Consider the following 9,353-nt stretch of genomic DNA (forward strand, 5'->3'; position numbering starts at 1 on the left):
ACATTTTCTCAAGGCCTGCTATATCTGCCTTTGCCTGGCAAAATAATAAAGCTATCCTTTTCTACTTCACCCAAAACTCTGCCTCTGAAATTCAATTCTCCACTGGGGTACAGAGAAGCTGAGCTTTCAGCATCACTCCCTGGGACCATACCAAGAGAAAAAACAAAGGAAACTGGAAAAGCATCACAGATCTCATATCAAAAGACCTAAGGTCTGATACATAAGGGAAAATGTTTATAATAGAGAACTCTTCAGCCTAGAAATGTAAAATCTTAAAAGTGATTAAAGTTACTAAAATCAGAAAAAGCATGAATAAGATGGTCTTAATACCAGTATTTTAGAATACTGGTATTAAGTCTGCCCAGGTAAGCTTGAAAAAAGCCAACAAGGACTTCCCTGGTGGCTCAGTGGTAAAGAATCTGCCTGCCAATGCAGGAGATACAGATTCGATCCCTGGTCTGGAAAGACCCCCACACACCAAGGAACAACTAAGCCCATGTTCCACAACTACTGAGACTGTGCTCTGGAGCCCAGGAGCTGCAACTCCCGAGCCCTAGAGCCCATCAGATCAGATCAGTAGCTCAGTCGTGTCCGACTCTTGGCGCCCCCATGAATCACAGCTCGCCAGGCCTCCCTGTCCATCACCAACTCCCGAAGTTCACTCAGACTCACGTCCATCAAGTCAGTGATGCCATCCAGCCATCTCATCCTCTGTCGTCCCCTTCTCCTCCTGCCCCCAATCCCTCCCAGCATCAGAGTCTTTTCCAGTGAGTCAACTCTTCGCATGAGGTGGCCAAAGTATTGGAGTTTCAGCTTTAGCATCATTCCTTCCAAAGAAATCCCAGGACCGATCTCCTTCAGAATGGACTGGTTGGATCTCCTTGCAGTCCAAGGGACTCTCAAGAGTCTTCTCCAACACCACAGTTCAAAAGCATCAATTCTTCCACAATGAGAAGTGTGTGCACCACAGCTAAAGAGTAGCCCCTGCTTTCCACAACTAGAGAAAGAGCTCCCGAGGCCAGGAAGATCCAGCACAGCCAATAATAAAATACATAAATAAATTTAAAAAATTTTTTTTAAAAAGCAGACAACCTTATACTTATACAGCACCTCAGAAACAACGCCAGTGTGTCTGCACAGCAAATCTGACTTACAGAAGGCAAAGAGAACTGGGGCCTCAGGCTTAACGAGAGGTCTACTGAGGACAACAGAGCTACATAAAGATTGTTCAAAGACTTCAAACTTTGTCTGCATTCTTCTCTAGGTGATTTTGTTTTGACAAACCAAAGCACTTTACTCTGGAGCAGTCCTTGCCCTGCTGAAACATATGAAAAAGAGCCTTATCATTTTCCCCCCAAGATATACCTCCCATTCTGTCATTATGGTCCCGCCCCCAGATCACTGCTTCCAGTTCCTGATGCCCCCACAAAGATGAAACAAACCCCACCATTTCTTCAGAATGCTCACACCTTCTCAGTCAATGAAGACATTGTCACCATCCCCAACCTGAAGGACCGTCCGTGAATAGGTTCACCCATATCTCTTACCTAAAAGTCACCATTAAATGTCCCAAAGCAGATTTTTCAGGTCTCTCTTGCCAAATGTTCTTCAGTTCCTAACCTTTGTATATTGTCTTCTAAGTAGTCATGCAAAAACCAAGGGGAATTCAGTCAAACTCTGCATCCTCCAGCGTCAGCTGCATCTTTAGAATGTGGGTTCCCTCCATCCTGAAGGTGTCCCACTTCTCCTCAGGAGGGTGGAGTACTTCCTCTCAGCAGCACCCACAAAAGAGTCCCTTCCCCACCCACTCCCCATCCTAGTCACTGGTGACCCAACACTGCCCAGCAGCACAGCTAGTCGGATGTGGTCATCGTACAATGACCAGATGCTGCTGACAGAGAGGCGCATCACTGGGTAACATTCACAATCCAGGTGCGGTCACTCCATGACGAGGTATCAGGGGTGCTGCGGGGTGCAGCTGAAATGGTGACAATGGACTTGCTCTGAGGACAGCTTCAGCCTGCATTGTGATCTGCAGGTCAACAGCCAATGAGAACTGAGGAGGTCCCCAAAGTGAGCAGCAAGTGAAGGTGCAGCTTTCAAATTCTGAAGCATAAAGAAAATACTCTAGACCGCATAGTGAATTTAACTTTGCGATCCCAGTTGGTTTTGGTTTTTTTGTGGGGGAGGGGGAGCAAAGTTTGTTTCCTTCTCCAATAAAGAAAAGAGAAATTATTTCATTTATTATTTTTTAATCAAAGCAATTGCTATTTTAAGAGAAAAAAGGACAAATTGATTTACTAGTGACAATCAAAATTAGGAGAGTTCTTCGAAAGAACTTTTCAAAGTCTACAGCTTTTCCAAAAAGAAAAATTACAAAAGGAAATTTACAGCTTCATTATTACAAAATACCTAAAACTAACCTAAACTTTTCTTTTTCTCTTCCAATATCTCTAAGCTTTTGAAAGATAAACATCAGAACTGAGGGGAAAAAAATCTGGACAAAGTGGGAACTGGACCATGAAAAAGAGAAACCAGAAAAAAAGAGCAAGAAATGTCAAACCATCCCTTGTGTTTGTCTCATATATATGTTGTAGAAAAGAGAAAATTTATTTATACCCTCTTAAGTTCTATGGTGGGCCTAAGGAGTAAACAGAGATAAGACATTCACAAGAGAAAAACTTACAAATTTAATATTTTTACATGTACACAGGAGTCTTCAGAAAGAAAATGAAGACGTGAGAAAGTCATTAGAGTCAAAAGCTTGTATTCCTTTTTACACAACAAAGAATTGTGGTGATGCCACAAGACGAAGGGGCTTTGGTGAGGGGCAGCAAATTGGGGTGACCCAACAGTGCCCTGCAGCACAACTAGCTGGATGTGGTCATCTGTACAAATTGGGGGACAATACCTAGGAAATATGCTGCAGGAACTCGTGAAAGATCAGGCTCACTCTAGTGGGGTTCTCAGTACAGGTCCATTTTGGTTTAGGTCAGCTCCCAGTCGAAGGAGATTCTTCAGAGTCATCATGTTGTACACAGTAAACTTATACAATGTTTAATGTCAACATCTCTCAAGAAAACTGGGAGACAGAAAAATTAAAGACTGTTCTCTTTCTGTTATAAGGAGATACCTTTTTCATGGGAACTGTTAGGAGACCTGCTTTTAGGTAGAAAGGGGGAGGGTTGAGACTTCCCTGGCTGTCCAGCAGTTAAGATTCCTTGCTCCCAATGCAGAAGGCATGACTTTGATCCCTGGTCAGGGAACTAAGATCCTGCACGCCAAGCAGTGTAGCCAAACAAATTTTAAAAATAAATTTTTTTAAGAAGAAGAAGAAAGGGGGAGGGAGCATAAAGAGCCCTTCCTGTATCCCAATTGTCCTCAGCTCACAATAATAAATACACCAGAGGCATACTTTGGGGTTATGTATTCAGGGCCTCTTCAGTGTAGGACCAACGGTCAAAAGCAGGCAGCTAATCGGACTTCGAAGCATTGGGATTCAATGCTGTTAACTGCTTTAAACTAATTTACAGCAGAATTAGAGAGAAATACATCAATATCCATATTCTGGCTTGTTGTTCAGTCGCTGAGTCATGTCCAACTCTTTGTGACCCCATGGACTGAAGCATACCAGGCTTCTGAGTTCTTCACTGTCTCCCAGAATTTGCTCAACAAACTCAGGTCCATTGAGTTGGTGATGCTGTCCAACCATCTCATCCTCCATCGTCCCCTTCTCCTTTTGCCTTCTTCTCCTTTTCTAGAATCAGGGTCTTTTCCAATGAGTCAACATCAGGTGGCCAAAGTACTGGAGCTTCAGCTTCAGCATCAGTTGTTATTCTGGCTTAATTGTTATTAAACTGATCTCAGATACCTATACTGATTAAAAAAAAAAAAATCACATTCATCTTAGATTTGCAAGTTTCCAAGGAGTCCATTTCAAATGCTCGGAAAAACATCACAACACCCTAAACTCTCATTTGTGCCACATGGTGGTCATGTTTAAAACTGAGGATAGACAGCAGTATAAACATTCTGGTAATCGTGTAAATTACATTAACGACTTCTCAAGCACAGGTTAGGTAACATGGCTCTGGGGAAAGAGCATCCTTACCAGTGAGCTGCTGACTCACCGCTCAGCTATGGCCCGTGTGTTAGCTCTTGCTCAGCTTTGTATCATCACCAATGAAAAGAAGATGCTTGCTACTACATTTTTTTTTTAATGGACAGAAAGAAAACACACAGCTTTGTGGATGTGCTTGACACTAGGGAGAGGTAGAAGATAGGTCTGAGAACTAAGAAGGCTTCACCTTTATCAGTAATATTTCATTTCTTCTATGTGAAAAAAGCAAAAGCAAATGACAAAAGTGTTTAACATTTATTAATCCTGGGTGCTGTGATTGTCTATTAGCATCTTTTCAAAATATCTCTTATAGTTTGTTAAAACAGGCTTTTAAAATAAAATGTGAAGATAGGGAAAGATTAACGGCAAGAGGAGAAGAGGGCGGCAGAGGATGAGATGGTTAGATAGCATCACTGACTCAATGAATCTGAACTCGAGCACACTGGGGGCGATAGTGGGGGTGGGGGAGCTTGGATGCTGCAGTCCATGGGGTCCCTAAGAGTTGGACATGACTTAGCAACTGAACAAAAACAAAATAGACTTTATTGAAATATATTTTACATACAATAAGATGCACCAATTTTTTGTGTACAAAAGGATTCCCCCATCATGTTAATGAACATACCAAAACCTCATTTATTTACTTCTTTTTTTTTTTTTTTTGGTGAGAACCTTTAAGCTCTACTCTCTGATTAAATTTCGATTATACAATTCAGGGACTTTGCTGGTTGATCCAGTGGTTAAGATTCTGCCCTTCCAACGCAGGGGATATTAGAAGGGGAACTGAGATCCCACATGCCACAGAGTGCGACCAAAATAAAATAAAATAGTGTCCTCAGATTTTGGTAATGTCAATGAAAACATAATCAGTCGATCTAAGAAAAAAATTGGAAAATTTATTCCAGACAAATTTGAGGACTATAACCTGGGAAGAGCATCTCAGAAAGCTCTGAGAACTGTCCCTTCCACTAGGAGTCAAGCCATAGCTTATTTAAGACAGTTTTGAGACAGAGGGCTGTACATTAAATGACAAACTATTGACAGTTTGCCAATTCCAGACTGAAGTGCCATCGTAGTGGCTCATGTGACCCTTTACAAGATCAAGAAGGAATGTCATCTCTTGAGGAGTTATCTATTGGTACAGGGAGAATGTTGCTGTTTATGGCTGAGCAGGTATTTCTGCTTATAGGGGAGCTTCAGTTGATGCCTAAGGCAGACACATAATGCGCAGTGCAGAGAGGTGAGGTCAAGGGGCAGATCATTTTATGTTTAACTTTTTTCTTATCTTGTTATAAATATGAATTTTATTTTTACTGCAACTTGAAACTTCAGTCTTGCAAAGTAAATTATGGGAATTCATCGAGAAGCCGTCTCCCAGGCTGTCATTCTCACTGGAACACTGAATAAATGCTACTGTGCTCACAGCTCACATTTTTGCACTGGTTTCCAGTCCACAGTTAGAACCATCTCATTATAGTTTTAATTTGCCTTTTACCCATGACAAATGACATTGAAACTTTATCGCATACTTATTGGCCATTCTTTTCTTTCACAAGGTATTCGTTCAAATTCAAATCTTTTGCCTATTTAAAAAAAATAGATTGCCTTCCTCCTTATTATTGAATTGTAACAGTTCTTTGCTTACAAGTCCTTTGCTAAAATAAAAAGCAAGCAGAAAAAAAATTTTTTTAAACTCTAGGGTTACATAATATTTCAGTTACAAAAGGCTGTTTACATGTAGTCTCTCATTTGCTGTGAGAATGCAAATAGATACAAAAAAGTTTTAATAACCATAAACACATGGTAACAATGTTGTGTTAGAAGGTACAGAAACTGAAAAAAAAAAAAAAAAACAGGAAATGGAGGTGAAAATCAATAATGAAAAAATTCGTTTCATAAGTAATTTAGAAGCAGCCGTTGGTTTAAAGTCTGTTTTTTCTGAAGGGAAAATTCAAGACAGCATCTGTTCTGCTTAGCAGCTCCTTAAGCAATCATCCCCCACGCAGAAAGCTGTGAACCAAAAAAAAAAAAAAAAAAAAGAGCATTTGTTGCACTAAACTTTAAAATCTGTAATACAAAGTAGTTCTTGTGCTAAATGCGTACTATGTGCTAAGTCACTTCAGTTATGTCCAACTCTTTTGACTCCATAGATTGTAGCCTGCCAGGCTTCTCTGTCCATTTGATTTCCTTAGGCAAGAATGGAGTGGGTTGTCATGCCCTCCTACAGGGGATCTTCCCTACCCATGCCTCTTACGTCTCCTGCATTGGCAGGCAGGTTCTTTACCACTGGAGACACAAAGAACTTTACTAACCTTTAAAGGTCTTGACTTTAAATGTTTGACTGTGTAGATCACAACAAACTGTGGAAAATTCTTCAAGAGATGGGAATACCAGACCACTTGACCTGCCTCCTGAGAAATCTGTATGCAGGTCAAGAGGCAACAGTTAGAACCAGACATGGAACAACAGACTGGCTCCAAATTGGGAAAGGAGTACATCAAGGCTATATATTGTCACCCTGCTTATTTAACTTATATGCAGAGTACATCATGCTAAATGCTGGGCTGGAATCAAGATTACCAAGAGAAATATCAATAACCTCAGGTATGCAGATGACACCACCCTTATGGCAGTAAGGGAAGAGGAATTAAAGAGCCTCTTGATGAAAGTGAAAGAGAAGAGTGAAAAAGCTGGCTTAAAACTCAACATTCAAAAAACTAAGATCATGGCATCTGGCCCCATCACTTCATGGGAAATAGATGGAGAAGCAATGGCAACAGTGAGAGACTTTGTTTTCTTGGACTCCAAAGTCACTGCAGATGGTGACTGCAGCCATGAAATTATAAGATGCTTACTCCTTAGAAGAAAAGCTATGACCAACCTAGACAGCATACTAAAAAGTAGAGACATTACTTTGCTGACAAAGGTCCATCTAGTCAAATTTATGGTTTTTCCAGTAGTCACATATGGATATGAGAGCTAGACTATAAAGAAAGCTGAGTGCTGAAGAATTTATGCTTTTGAACTGTGGTGATGGAGAAGAGTCTTGAGAGTCCCTTGGACTGCAAGGAGATCCAACCAGTCAATCCTAAAGGAAATCAGTCCTGAATATTCATTGGAAGAAGTGATGCTGAAGCTGATGCTCCAATACTTTGGCCACTTGATGTGAAGAACTGACTCACTTGAAAAGATTCTGAGGCTGGGAAAGGTTGAAGGCGGGAGGAGAAGGGGATGACAGAGGATGAGATGTTTGGATGGCATCACCAATTCGATGGACATGAGTTTGAGCAAGCTCCAGGTGTTGGTGATGGACAGGGAGGCCTGTCGTGCTGCAGTCCATGGGGTTACAAAGAGTTGGACACAACCGAGCAGCTGAACTGAACAGAAATGTCTTGATGTACAGCTAAAATCAGAACTTATACCCAGCAGCTTATCAGGGTCATTTGATAAGAATTCTCTCATCAGCTTACAAGGATGAACCCTGGGACCTGGGGCTTACACTTTGGTAAAGTGACGACTTGCAGAAATAAGTTCCAAGAACTGGCATTTACTGAGGAGGGGACAGGACTGACCTGGAATTGAATTTCAATGCATGTGACCTGAGAGTCACTGAGGATTGAACTGTGTGGTTGGGGCTGTTCTCAGAGCTTGTTTCGCGGGCTCTTGTCCCTTTTCTGTTGCTTTAGGTTAGAAGTTAAAGCAAACTGGGGGGAGTAGGCGGGTGTGGCAGAAAGACAAGATTCCTGCAGGATAAGTCCCCATACATCCCCTCCCTCTTGAGCCCCCCTCCCATTTCCCTCTGTATCCCACCCCGCTAGGTTGATACAGAGCCCCTCTTTGAGTTCCCTGAGCCACACCTCAAATTCCTGCAGGCTATCTGTTTTACATATGGTTAAATTAAGTTTTTGTTTTATATTGGAGTATAGCTGATTTGCAATGTTAGTTTTAGGTGTACAATAAAGTGATTCAATTTTGTGTATGTGTGTATATATATATATTCATTTCTTTTCAAATTCTTTTCTCATTTAGATTATTAAAGCACATTGACTAGAGTTCCCTGTCCTGTACAGCAGGTCTTTGTTGGTTATCTGTTTTGTATCTCAGCCTCTCCCTTCCAACTTTCTCTGTTGAGCAATTTTATCAGCCCTGCCTGTGGGGCCTCTGACAGGCCCAAATCAGAAGGGAACAAAAGAGGAAAGGGTGAAAGAAGAGGGTGTGAGCACTAGGAAGGCTGGAGGTGGCACAAGGTGACCAGTTCAGCTCCGTACTTACAGATAAAGAATCACTGCTTCTTCTTCCCAAGCAAATGGAGGAAAGAGTCAGAGGTTTTCAATCCTTTGTGCACAAAATCAACACCTGGAGGGCGTGTAAAGAATGTGGATTCCAGGGTGGGATAAATTAGGTGTTTGGGATTAACATATATGCACTACTGTATACAAAACAGATAACCAACAAAGACCTGCTGTACAGGACAGGGAACTCTAGTCAATGTGCTGTAATAATCTACATGGGAAAAGAATTTGAAAAGAAATGAATATATATATATATATATACACACATACACAAAATTGAATCACTTTATTGTACACCTAAAACTAACATTGCAAATCAGCTATACTCCAATATAAAACAAAAACTTAATTTAACCATATGTAAAACAGATAGCCTGCAGGAATTTGAGGTGTGGCTCAGGGAACTCAAAGAGGGGCTCTGTATCAACCTAGCGGGGTGGGATACGGAGGGAAATGGGAGGGGGGCTCAAGAGGGAGGGGATGTATATATACCTATAGTGGATTCATGTTGGTGTTTGACAGAAAACAACAAAATTCTGTAAAGAAATTATCCTTCAAAAATAAAAATAAATTTAAAAAATTTTAAATTTATTTTAAATAAAAAGCCTTTGCCTATACAAGATCTTAAATGAATTTTTAATTTAAAAAAATCAAAGACTTTCAGGTGAAAAATGGCTTATATACCTCTAGAAACTATGCTGCTGCTGCTGCTAAGTCGCTTCAGTCGTGTCCGACTCTGTGCGACCCCATAGACAGCAGCCCACCAGGCTCCCCCGTCCCCGGGATTCTCCAGGCAAGAACACTGGAGTGGGTTGCCATTTCCTTTTCCAATGTATGAAAGTGAAAAGTGAAAGTGAAGTCACTCAGTCGTGTCGGACTCCTAGCGACCCCATGGACTGCAGCCCACCAGGCCCCTCTGTCCATGGGATTTGCCAGGCAAG

General features: G+C 41.3%; 1 long non-coding RNA gene across 1 annotated transcript; it reads right to left on the bottom strand.

The window, feature by feature from the left end:
• Positions 1 to 5,394: 5,394 nt before the first annotated feature.
• LOC129641330 (uncharacterized) lies at positions 5,395 to 6,683 on the bottom strand. The gene is made up of 2 exons (XR_008709308.1): positions 6,433 to 6,683; positions 5,395 to 6,130 (listed from the first exon to the last, which is right to left on the bottom strand). It is a non-coding gene; the product is annotated as an uncharacterized LOC129641330 (long non-coding RNA).
• Positions 6,684 to 9,353: the final 2,670 nt, after the last annotated feature.

This window comes from Bubalus kerabau, chromosome 1, assembly GCF_029407905.1.
Source record: "Bubalus kerabau isolate K-KA32 ecotype Philippines breed swamp buffalo chromosome 1, PCC_UOA_SB_1v2, whole genome shotgun sequence".
Taxonomy (NCBI): Eukaryota; Metazoa; Chordata; class Mammalia; order Artiodactyla; family Bovidae; genus Bubalus; species Bubalus kerabau.